Raw genomic sequence first — 14,429 nt, 5'->3', positions numbered from 1 at the left:
TGGTGAGCACATACCGTCAGGAACATGACGCCACGCCATGGCCCATTTGCCCAGCCTACCTTTGTCATAAAAAAGCCGCATAACTCATTGGTCTGGTTGCTATTATAAGCTATAAGCCTTCAAATGAGCAGCTTGTCGATAACTTGAAAGTTAAGAAATTAAAATGAAGTTGTTAGTAGTTATTCCCTCGTACCCTGATCTTGTCTCTTGGTTTTGTGTGATCGATGTATTACTGGATTATGAGTATGTAGGAATAGAGCGTTCGTTTGTATTTGCACGCACACTTGCGCAGCTGAGTAGTCAATTGAACTTGGTCGAATTTTAGCATCTTATTAATTCAAGAATCATTTAATGTATCAATTAAACTGTTGTATAGTTTCGATATTTATATATGTAAATATCAAAGTTTCGACTTCTTCTTCTTTAATTAATGTATTAAAACAATAAGTTCTCTGTACAGCCATATGGATGTGTGCGTTCTTACTTAGCCAAGCTTATAGAATAGCAAGCGGTTGTGACTCCTTCTTCTTGTACTGCCCATTTGACATATCGTGCTATATGACTCATAAGTGGAGTGGAATAACAACGGAGTGAGCCAGTGTACCGTACAAGTGGGAATACGGCAACAATATTAATTTATGGCGCACAAACTTTTCAAGAACACAAAATGCGTTCGAAAATTTACCAATATATATTTAAAGCAATTCATGACGTAAAAGTTCTGTATCAAGTAATTCAGCATATTTTAAAAACCATAAATTTAAAACGTAAACAAATATATCGTTTTAAATGCCTATTATATCCTTTAAACTTACAACCTTAATTATATAAATAATAACTTTGATGACGTGATGGTTAAATCATTGATATTTATCTCAGCGGTTTCCTACGAAACTCAATTAACGCGTACCGATAAAGTTTCTCGGCCCTTAATGACTATTTTCATAAAGTTTATAAAATATCATTATTGTGCAAGAGATTAAAATTAATTTAAAGTAAATTTTATCTTAACATTATTATAATATTAATGTTTTAAATTAGGCAAGAACGGCTTGTTCTCCGGTTAGTTTAGATTATCTTAGCGTTATTATCTTTAGCATTATTATCTTAGCGTGACAGTTACGCTTGACGCTCACCAAACGTCATACTACTTTACTAGTATCCATGTATATCTAGTTAAATAACTAATCAAGATATAAAAGATATATAAATATTATAATCTGTCGAGAAGAAGATTAAAAAAAGTCAATAAGAAATTTAGAGCATTAACGTAACTACTAACTATAAAACGATAAACAGCCAAGGAATGTAATCCAAAGTAAAAAAATATATTAATGCTTTCGTATAAAATGTTTACAAATTTAAAAATCTCTTTTAAGAGGGTAATATACCTTCACCGCAATACAAGAACAGACGAGAGACCGCAGTGAATTCGTGTCGACACCAACTTGCTATAAAGTTAGCCAACGCTTGGAAGATCAACTGTTAAGGTTGAGGCGCATTGCAAGCGATAGCGTTTTTCTATTATTTTTTATATGTAAAGAACAAATAAAACAGTTTTCATCCGAGCGCGATGAGAATGGGAAGGTAAATTGTTAAAGTATATCTATATGACGACCTCCGTGGTCGAGTAGTGTGTACACCGGTTTTCATTGGTACGCTACTCTGAGGTCCGATTCCCGGCCGAGTCAATGTAGAAAAACTTCATTAATTTTCTATGTTGTCTTGGGTCTGGGCATTTATGGTACCGTCGCTTCTTCTGATTTTCCATAACACAAGTGCCTTAGCTACTTACATTGGGATCAGAGTAATGTATGTGATGTTGTCCAATATATATTTATTTATTATTATTATTTACTATCAAAATTTACAGTTTTCTAGGAATTAAATGTAAATAGGAATAGGAATAGGAATGTAAAGAATTTCTGATAAATGAATATCCAACTCTGACAAAGCAAGATGTAAACGATTCTAACGATACAAATCTGTTTAGGTTATAACTATAAAAGTTATGGTGAAATAATTAAACTGACATATATATACATATATTCATTACACTCTTATTTGGTGTGTGGAAATCCCATAAATTTCGAAATATGATTCCACTATAGACCTGATGATCTCCACTGAACATCGGATTAATTCAAAATCGCCATGTCGTAGTTACTTTGCTATAGACCTTTTAACGAATTCAACATTCTCGCTAGAACTCGAGTCGAGTTCAGAAACTAAATTGATACTTATTGAATCCGTCAAAAGACTAACCGTAGCTCTTCGCATTTTGCTTTTACCATCTTTTTAGGATTACTTTTCAATATATAGGTATTTTAATGGAAGGTACGTTGAAATTTCTTCCGTAGAAAAGACCTTATGATATTATTATTTTTTTGACAATTATTTAATTTTATTCATGTGTAATATGTACGTGGGTTAAATCTTACAACTGGGTATGAAACTAGTTCCACCTAACTAAATGCGCTTTTTTTTTATTGGACAACATCACATACATTACTCTGATCCCAATGTAAGTAGCTAAAGCACTTGTGTTATGGAAAATCAGAAGTAACGACGGTACCACAAACACCCAGACCCAAGACAACATAGAAAATTTATGAACTTTCTCTACATCGACTCGGCGGGGAATCGAACCCGGGACCTCAGAGTAGCGTACCCATGAAAACCGGTGTACACACTACTCGACCAGGGAGGTCGTCAGCTTTATCAATCAACATAATAGTCGAAAAAATATTCTTTGACAATACTTTTGATTGTGTACCTTGATTATGTCGTCCTGACCGATCGAGGCAGCCAGTCTCAAAGAAACTGCATAAACTCTCAGTATCCAATGGGACGGCAGATCCGACAGGATCGAAAAGAGGTCAGGCGCAGATACAACTGCTGTACGTGCTTTCCGAGGCACGAGTGTACACTCTTCCAACTTACAGACTCCGGGAGCCACTGTACATACGAGGCAGTCAACTGCACACCAACCGAATCTAAGAGAACTCTAGACGACGATTGATAACGTTTCTATAGGTAACATTTTTTATGACGCAAAATGATATTCTGTCAGGTACACTAAGTTAAATTGTAAATTTATTAGCTTAAAAAAAATAGCCTCCCAAAAAGACAATGGAAAAAGTCTATTCCCATATCCAAGCGAAACGCAGCTACGGCTCGTACGAGAAATAATCACTAACAACATCCTGTATGGTATAAATTCGCCGCCAGTAAATACGGAGAGGAGACGTTACGCTGCCACAAATAAAGTTTTATTGTAATGAAATAGCACCGGTAGAGAATCACATTGGGCTTAGATTAATAGTCTAGCCAAACAACATTAATATCGAGCTAACTAACTTACAGTCTCTCTATAGTTTGTTTCAACCACAAGGGGACAAAAGCTAAATGATCGACATTTGACATTGAATGTCGCGACACCATTCGTCGAGAGCTTGAATAATCTATGTTAACTATGGATTTTCGAAAAAAATACATTTTGAGCGTTGACCAAGCTGTTATCGGTACTTTGGAAGTAAAATTAACTGGATATAAGTATTGAGTGGAATAGTGTTGTATTATAAATGAACATATATTAATCAAAAAGTCTTAGTAGTGCACAATATAGTATTATGAAAATACGTAAGTCTAAGGTTTGTTTGTCTTCATTCCAGCTTCGATATATATGGAATAGACTAAATGGAATAAACTAAAAAATTATAGCTTTTAATAAATCAATCAAAATTTTGATAACAACAAACAGATGTTATTTGTATGGTTAAAGATTTTGTGCTTAATATTTATGCGTACCTTTTTTTTTTAATTTTCGATCTTTTACATTTTACTCCGAGCCGTTTTAAATAAAATGAGTGATGAGTCTTATTTTGCCAAATATTTTTTTTAACAAAATATTTATTATTTAGATCAAATTGTTATTAAAACTTTTGCATGATATAAAATACTGTTTTAATTATATAATAACAAAATGACGCTTATCTAGCATGTGCGACAAGGATACTATTTCATCTCGACATTTAATTGTTCAAGAGAAATGCTATTATTTAATCTGATTCAACAATCTATTTTAAACTTCATTTGTTATAATTATCTAACGTCCTTCCACAAATAAAAGAGTAAATGTAATAAATTGTTTAGACATATATTTTATTAATAATAATATTCTTATACATAGATATGTACATATTTATTTATTCCTAATGATTATATTGACTTTAAAGTAAAAATTTCTTGTCTTAAATCTGCACATCCTGAATGGGGGGTTCCAGTTTCTTTGTGGATTCGCTTACGACGTCCTACGAGTCACTTTTCCCACCAGCTTCATCGTCGTCTGTTAAGCAGTGACATTTTGCTATCAAGGGAAATCGATATATCCCTCTCAAAGACGGTCCGGGTCCTTAGAAGTTTGACGACTTTATGGCGACGTTATACTACCGAAGACCCTTCATGGGATGCTCTTTTACCTACAGATTTTCAGCTCCTTGCTTCTATGATGATAGTTCGATACCACGTGTTTTTAGTGACTTTTCATCTCAAGAACGACTCAGAATATGGTCTACATATCTGATTAATTTTACATTTCTAGCGTCGAACCTTGAAGTGATTTGGGACTGATATTTGCCCTGATTTAATGTATCGCACTCAAACCGATAACGCCTTAAACATTTCACGTAGGCTAAGAATAAAACGATAATTATAAAACGTAATATGATTAACGAAAATAAATAATTTAAAACGAGCGACCCATAAATTTAACTACATTCGTATTCAAATTTGGAATACGAATGCAATACACACTCGTGTATTAAAAGAAACTTCAGATCATTTTTCATTTCATCAATTAACAAACTCATTACGAGCATAACGCGACGTCGAAAGAAAAAGCAACGAGTTTTGGTTTGGAGTCTCATTTTATAATACGACACGACCTATTTGTAATTTTCACATGTCTTACTTTTTTATTTATTTACTAGTTGTCGCTCGCGGCTTCGCTTGTGCTTTAGAGGTCGGTCGTGTTAGGCACAAAAAAGCAAATGGTAATCCTTGGGGTTCGAGCTTGCTTAAATCAAATTATTTTCAGTAATTTGGTCGTGATAGCGTAACAGACAGAGTTAATTTCGCATTTATAATAGTAGAATAGATACGCGATTTTCATGTCATTCTTCATAATCAAGCAGAAAAAAGTTAATTTCAGTAATCACTGTAGTCACAGTATCTTAGTTAACGTTAAATTTATGTTATGTTATCAGAGAAATGAATATCTGGGAGCGAGTCAGTGTCCCCGCCAAGTCAAGCAAAAAAAAGCTGCACGGCCATAACAACGTTTCCTCGAAGAAGTTCAAGCCATTTTCGACGTCTGTAACTTCGTTGTGGATTAAACTAGAAGCCTGTATAACTAACCAAGCAAGCATTCTATAAATACGATACATTTCAAATTTCATTCAATTCGATCCAGTAGCTTAAGAAGTTTGGTTGTTGATGGCATACATTTAACCATTTTAATACCAAGTAACTGGCACATAAAGTTAAAACGATAATACTTAAAAAAAATTATTTGCTAGTGCCCGCAATAACGGCACAATTATGGCCGACCTGGCGTTCTTCCATCAGCTATGCTCTGTCCTGGTGCAAAGCGTTGATTTTAATGTCAACTTAAATGAATTTGGGTTGCACGCCGCGCTTTGTTTAGAGACTATATAAATGATAGTCTCTCAATATAAGATGAAAAGCAGCATGACGTTCATTTTCAGATAATTTTAATAAAAGTACCGAAATAGCCATACAATTGCCCACTCCTGGGCCAAAACCTATCTTGCACTAGCATTCGCATCCTAAAACCCTTACGTTATTTAACACATTTGTAAGCAAAATTTCTTACAACAAAAAATTTAATTCTTATAAGTTGTGTTATTAATATATTTTATTAAATTGTTGCTGCTAAAGGAACATAAGATTAGTGACAATGAATACGCTTAATCTTTGTTTAGAATTCATCTCGTATTCGGAGGTGAAGGAAATCACCATGCATCACATGACCAGCGTTTGAACATCGTTGTAGAAAGGTCTCTAACTAAATCTTCTTATTACATTTAATTATTATAAATATCTTTTATTTATTTATATTTATTAGATTTATTTTACTTATATAAATATATTTTTATGTACAAATTTAAAGTAAGTGAAATTCTCTTGTCCCAATTGCTACGTCGCGTCGGTGAATCTTAACTGCGGAAATGATACTATAAGGTTAAAGTATGTGCATTAAAACAGGTGCAGTTTCTGTTCCTTTACTCTTATAAGACGATAGAACGGCAAACCAACGATTATACGTAATTTCAAAAACAAAGGAGTAAACAACGCTAAACGTCCCAACTCCTAACTGCTATCGAGAACTTCTTCACATCATAACTTTTATTTCTAATGCTTAAAAACTAACCACAAAGAACAAAAATTAAGAAATACAAGCGGTATCCCTTTTTGTATTTAAAAAAAATATTTATCTTGTAAATTTTGATGAAAGATTTTAAACGACCAAACCCTATTAATTTATCTATCTTGTTTATTTTGTCCCTCGCCAGACGTCTTGAACTAAACTATCCGACACGAAGATCTCGGCTTATCCACCGACTGACAATACATATCAGGAATCCGTTAGAAACCACAATTAACTAATAGAACTTATGCAGGAACACGTACTTGGATTGTATCTTTGATTACAGAACTATAAGGCGTTGTCTTCACGCGAGGAAAATTGGTCTATTTTAATGGGTCACCCTTTTTCGTTCTAACAAAAGTAACTATAATTACTAATTTCATTTAGGTCTTTCCGAAAAAGTATGTTTTCTCTTTAAAAGCATTATATTAATACTTTATTGCTGTTTGGCGGTAGAATATCTGATGATTGTGTTACCTACCCAGGTGGGATTAAGGATAAAGCCCTACCGTATGATCAACTAAAAAGAATAATATCAAACTTACATCCATTATCTCAGCAGTTACTTAGAAACTTTTTGTTAATTATTATCTCAGTAGAGTTTCACGTGTTTTTAATTAATTTAGATGTCAATAACTAAGAGCGGTGTAGATTAATTAAATTTTAAAACGAAATATTCATTTAGCTCAACGTCAACAGCTTGAGCGGACCTATTTGCATAATCCTCTATTACGCTATATTAATCTGAATTTCCTCACCATTTTCCATTATATACTTACCACAATATACTTGAGTCTAATTTACTCGCAACTCTGAAGACGTGAGAGTTATTTTTTTGTTTAAACGATGCTGAATGCTACTTGTTATAATCATAATGGTCTTGATTAATTTTGTGTAGCGGATTAAGTCTCAGTCTTCAGTAATTTGACTTTCGAAAGTAGAAGAAAATATGGTTTACCGATTAGCATAGAGCTACACATCATTTTTTTATATAACATTGTGCTTAAATATTTACTTTGTAGTAGGTATGATGTTTTTTTTGTAGTCAATCTACTGATTTTAAAGCTCAGCTGGATAGCATACTTATACTACACTAAGCAGCAAAATTTTTTATTGTTATGTTCCAGTTACACGGATGAGTGAGCCAGTGGACGTAACATTTTAGTTGCACAAGTGTGTGCGCAAACACCGGTGCTCTTTCTATTTCGTCACTCTCAAAATCAGGACCTACTGCTTAACTTGTTTTCACGGCTACGGAGTTTCCACTTCCAACTTGCAAACTCCGATATGTTACTGAGATTTTTTTGAAAATACCCAATTTTTTTATCTGGCCTACCCAGGATTTAATACCATGACCTCGGGAACTGCGGCCTTAACCACTTGACCAACTAGACAATGAAAGATAGTGACCAGTTTATGATCAGCTGACCATTGGGTCAGTCGGGAATGGACTGAATGGGAATTGTCCCAATCTAAATAAAATAAAAGTTAAATAAAAACGAGTATAATTCTTTTTTCAGGTAAAATTATTGCTCCTAAGCCTCATGTATATCACAAATACCTCAAATATCTACTCGTTTGTAACACCGATCTCTAATTACAGTTCGCCAATTGAAAATAGAAAATTGATAATTGTAGCGATTCACATTCGCCTAATGCCAGATTTCAAATGCAGATTACATTTGCCGCAACATCGCGATCATCCGTCAAATTAATATCGAGCATGTATGATTATTGTCATTCTATACATTAGATAAACTTTCGAAATATATAGGATTATAATGATTGATAGAGTTCTTATTTAATCAAAAATCTGAATAAAAATATAATTTTTCCAAATAGGCTAATCATTGATAACGATTCAATACCGCTTAAATGCCTATTTGAATAACTTTGTTTTATATATGTGGTATACTAAGATAGTTAGGTCAATTATTTTAATGTTACACCTCCTCACTAGAGGATTTATTTTTTGTAATAATGGAGACACTAGACAGCTGTCAGGGAATGTAACCCGATGTAAGACGTGTTGATTTTGATTCCGAAGTTATTTAAAAAATATCACTCTTTTAAAAACGATTTACTCACTATAATCCCACATATATGTATGTTATATATATGTTTATTGTAAACGTAATTGAAAAACGTTGATTTGCTTTTAAACTTAATAAAATCAAATTTATCTCGACGGACCTCTCTCTAGAAGACCATAACACAGTTGAGAAAATTTGTGTATAAAAGTAACTCTGTTACCTCTTCACGCTTAAACCACAGAACCGATTTAGTTAAAATTTGGTATGTAGTTAGTTTGAGTTTGGGGGAAGGATAAAGCTTACTATTTTTAATTCACCCTTCAAGAGGGTAAAATGGGGAGTAACGGTTTGTGTGCTATAGCTAAAATTAATAAATTTCGCGCGGGTAAACCGCTCGTTTAGCAAACTATAATGAAACTTATATTACAACGTTTGAAATCAAATTTTCTCGAAAACGCTTGGTTTTCCGAGAAAAAGTGATAACATTTTTTTTACTCATAATTTTAAAAGCTACAAATTTGATAACTACATTTTTTCCATAGTTATTACCGCTTACGAGATAATCGTGAAAAACTGTTTGTCTCGACCTTTGACCCTGGATAATTTTCTTAGCGGCACATGGATCAATGGGGACTTTTTGGGTTTTTGTTTAGAACCAAAAAAGTAAGGTTCATCCAAAAATCTAGCTTTCTCCTAATATTTCCGAAGTGCAATGTCTTTATTCATTGGACTACTATACATAATTAAATCTAAAGTCAATTCTAAGTCAATAATATTATCGTTCAAGTATTGCTGTCACTTGCTCTATCACAAACTAATTTAACTTCGACATTCATTTATATACATTTCACAACTCACTTGATACAATAAGGATGTGTGTTATAACTTGGCTATCCTATTTGTGATCAGGAGCGTGATATGCTGTGAAGATAACGTGACTTTACAAACAAATACATAACAAGGGTATGTCAGTAAAATACAAGCAAATTAAGTGGAACGGATAATATGAAATGCTTGCGGATAAAATGCTTGCGAATCATTAAATTGTTAAATTTATTGAATAACCTCAGATTTTATTTATTGATAGGATTATGTTCAAACCCAACTAAATAGGTACCCACTCATTCTAACCAGCAATATTTAGTAGTGTTGTTTTCCAGTTTGAAGAGTGATTGAGCCTGTCTAACTACACGGACTAGGAATGTGACAACTTAGTTCCCAAGGTTGGTGGCGCATTGGCCATGTAAGAAATGGTTAATATTTCTTAGAGCGCCAATGTCTATGTGCGGTGGTAACCAAAGTGGCCAATTTGCTCATCCTCGGAGCATGTAAAAAAGATCGATAACATTTCACTCCATGATATTATGATGTTACATTACTGGATTAAGATTTACGGTGAACGTAAATATGTGGCTTTTCTTTTGCATAAGAGCACAACATGACCGATCTCCTAGGAAACTTTATAGATTGACGTCATTCGACTTGCAAATTAGTTCGAATTTCAAAACGAAAGTCTGATTCTCACCTCACGCCCTGTGAAGAAGATAAAGTCAGTAGAGCGTTAATTTCATAAACAAGAAAGCAAATTTTTCTTTATTGTCACGGATTGTGGTCAAGTATAATAAAAGCCACGATACGAAATTCGTTGTCTTGATCGTTGTGAGTTAGCATAACGGACCATGGATGATTTGCAAGTTATATAAAATAATTCTAAAAGATTTAATCGTAACGAATTTTAAACAGTTTTTTTGCTCAAGAAACGAAATAAAAAAGTACGCCCGGCAAATGTCAAACGTCGTAATTTATGGTTATTAAAATAAATTACAAAATTAAAAGAGAAATAAAATAAATAAAAAGAAAGAATTTCTTTAATAAAATAAACGAAGTATTTCGTGCGACGCACACCCAAGGGAGTTGATAGCAGCGGTGAAGAGGGCGCACGACGGTATAAGAGAGCGTCATGCCGTTTGACGTCGCGGCAAACGAACCAAACTTACCCCTGAGGCACACCAATAAATTCTTCACATCAAAAGTCTAGCCGCTGCACACAATTTCACATTTATTATATAAGCAGATATTGAAGTTTGTTCTTACAGAATAGCTCCATAGAGCTTGAATATTTTATAATTGTCATTTACGTTCCTTAAGCGTTGGTATAGAATAATTAAAACTTGCACGTGTTCACACTACGAAATTATAATGTTCGTGATTGCAATAGTTACATTCTAACAATGTGTCTGAAATTCAAGACCTGTTCTTGTGCTACACGCTGCTTTAATATTCAAAATTAAAATTGTATTCAAAGTAATTATATTATTTGCCAAATTCAGCTATAATTTAAACAAAAATAAATAAGTGCATACTCATGACAGAAATTAAACTTGTGGTGGGTTTACTTGGTGGTAGGGCTTTGTGCTAGCCCGTCTGGGTAGGTACTACCCACTCATCAGTTATTCTACCGCCAAACAGCAATATCCATTATTGTTATGTTCCGGTTTGCAGGGTGAGTGAGCCAGTGTAACTACAGACACAAGAGACATAACATCTTAGTTCCCATCTTACTACAACCAGCACATTGGCGATGTAAGGAATGGTTAATATTTCTTACCATTGTCTATGGGCGGTAGTGACCACTACCATCAGATGGCCCATTTCCCAGACCAAATACCAAAATAATAAAGAGATGGTTTATCTGTTTGAGTTAATAGACTTTGGCAACGTTTGACTGGCTACCATCAAAAGACCTAATTTTGAAGTTATATCTTATGGCGCTTTATAAAAAAAAACTATAAGACTGTGAGACATGAGAACTACATGGTGAAGTTGCACTCTAAGCCAATTAAGTGATAAGTCGCTCGAGACAACTACACCCCTTATGTGATATTACTATGTTTATTTTATTACAAATTTAAATTTTGAATGCTTAAATGTGAGTGTAGTAGGGGTGAAAAAATAAGAAATTATATTAATTGTAATGATAATGCCGAAGAAGTAGAACATCTCAAGCACATACATAAATACACGTATATCCTTTTCTGTATAGAAAAGGTTTTCAAACTGTCCACATTGGTGTAATTTGCTAACGTGCCTCTGGAGCACATCAACTTCTGTATCGTTTTAGCCGCTACGACAATAAACAGACAACGTCTGTCGGGTCTTTATAGTTGTCATATAAATTAATACATTTAGCGACAGCGATTATTATATATATAAAGCGATTATTTGTGGAATTTAGGCTTACAACACTCGTCATAGTGATCATGGGACGATTTCTTAACGATATTAACTTGAGCTTATTTCCTTAATTTCGTAATTATGTGATCGGTACAATAATTGCAATTTATTTAAGTACTATAATAGTTTCCGCCTGCGGCTTTATCTGCATTACATTATGTTTTTTTTATTTTAATTCTCCTTACATATTCAATAAATAAATATTTTAATATCGATCCGAGATATTACTGGTTAGATAACCTGAATCTTAAGCGGAAATTGTGAATTTTGAAACAGTACAAGATTTTCTTTTACTACTTTTATTTTAATATTTTTAAATGGCAAATATACGGAAAGTAATCTTTAATATGGATATATTCTGTAGGCTGAAACTTAGTTGGCAAGTCATGGGAAACTTGTTCGAACAAGTTACAAGTCGGGCCCAGTCTGATGAACAGTGAAAGGGGCCTAAATAGATGACCGAAAAGTTTTCCAACTAAAAATAAGTGCAGATACAATCTCTATGAAAGGTAGCTTTAATTTTTGTTCAACATTATCCCGTGAAGGGTGAATAAATTTATTTGAAAAAAGTAGTTAAAACTTTGCAGTAACAACGCGACACAGTAACACGTTTAATAAAGTTTATTAAGTTAGCTCGTTCATTTATCGAGTGCTTATGTCTTACGCACGGATACCCCTTGACATCATAAGCACGTAGTAACTGAAAAACAAATGATAACCAGCTCAACTGCCTAGCATTTCATATAACTAAAAGTAACACATATTCGCTAAACAACAAACGAATAAGCGGATATCATTAGTACGTTTCAAACTGAAGCGGTTTCAGTGCCAAAAAAAAACAAGAACTAACTAGGATGTGAAAAAAACCGCTTTTGACTAGAAGTTTTATATTAAAGGAGGAAGGTATGGAGGGTTTTTTCGTGAATTAAGGAAGGAGTGAGCCTTTTTCCTAAATTCATTGTTAGCATAATCATCATCATCATGTCAGCCGAAGGACGTCCACTGCTGGACATAGGCCTCCCCCAAAGATCGCCATAACGACCGGTCTTGTGCAGCCCGCAACCAGCGGCTTCCCGCGACCTTCACCAGGTCGTCGGACCACCTTGTGGGGGCCTACCCACGCTGCGTCTTCCGGTCCATGGTCGCCATTCGAGAGCTCGTCGGCCCCATCGGCCATCGGTTCTTCGAGCAATGTGCCCCGCCCACTGCCACTAATAATTAACATAATAAGTCGCGACTAAAACTAAAACCCTGATTTTCGATTACAAATCGAAATCGAAGCAAACTAAAACATAGATACTTTATTAAGGAGGCTCTTACGAGCACTTTTCATGAATCATCAATGTGTAGTATCTATGTTTGTAGTTAATCGGTACATCCATAAACACGACAGAGAGGGATACAAAGATAAACATTTATGCAATAACGGCTTCCAATAATTATTGCCCGAGATTATAATGATTCACTACAAAACCGAAATTCCCTCTCAGTTATATACCGATAATAGTAGACGCTTTCCATGACAGTGAAATATCACATGCAGGGGTGATACAATTTAACATCCTCAGCATAAAGATGAATATCGGAAGAAATTAAACGCTAACTTAACGCTTATAATGCTAACAACGCTATATATGTCGTTCAAATTTAACTGAAATGAATCAATGTGCTTTCTGAATACGTACATTTATAACTTATTGTCGTATATATTGAGGTAAGTCGTCAAGTATAAGGTATAAAAAGTCTATGTCATTCCTTGGAGTTCAAACTTGTTAATATCAAATTTATCAAATTTGAATTCGTGGTTTGGCCGTGCAACACAGACAGACCGAAAGAGTTACTTTCGTATTTATAATATTAGTACATACTTATTGATGCATGTCAGCTTAAAATACGAGACCCAATTATTGATGTACAAGTCAAACTAATCATCTGATTTTGTGGGACTGTCAAAACATATACTTTAAATATTAAAAATGCTATAAGTAAATAATATCACAATTGGTGACTACTTGAGTAAAATACCGCCAAAAAAACATTTATTCTAATAGAACAGAACTTTATGTAACACGTAATATCTTCCGCTAAGACGCTAAAACCTATTAGCCATAACAATTACAGTTCCAAGTAGTTTGTATCATTTCTCTAGTCGGCCGATGATTTATCGGTACTGTATTCATGAATATGTAGATTACGTGTTTCATGTTGATAATTGCAAATAATAGAACAGTAGCTATTGTAAGTGGATCCGCTTTGAACCATGTATTTATTTCATTGAATATTACATGTAGAAATTCTATTTTCTTAAATTCATTCAATTGATTTCTTCAGTGAATTGAAATACTTACTATGTTGTAATTTATTTCTATTCAAGAGATTATTTGTGATCAGCCAAAACTGCTGATTTGTTACCTGTAAAAACTTACAAGAATAATAAATAATGTTTTACTCAATACACAGTTAAAGATATGTATCCGTGAACCCGTCAAATTTTCCCGCCATTACTATCTGTCAATGTTTATATACCAGATTAAAAATATGATATTATAATTTTTAATAGACAAAGTGACAGATAAACGTCTGTGATATACAGATAATAATAATTCATATAATATTTAATATAAAGTATTACATTGAATCTCACATATCATATCATAAGTTGATGATTTAGTCATGACTGATTTTTGTCACGATGGCATCAACACAGGTAT

Source organism: Vanessa atalanta, chromosome 12 (assembly GCF_905147765.1).
Source record: "Vanessa atalanta chromosome 12, ilVanAtal1.2, whole genome shotgun sequence".
Lineage (NCBI taxonomy): Eukaryota > Metazoa > Arthropoda > Insecta > Lepidoptera > Nymphalidae > Vanessa > Vanessa atalanta.
The sequence above is the reverse complement of the archived record's forward strand: the minus strand, read 5'-3'. Positions refer to the sequence as shown.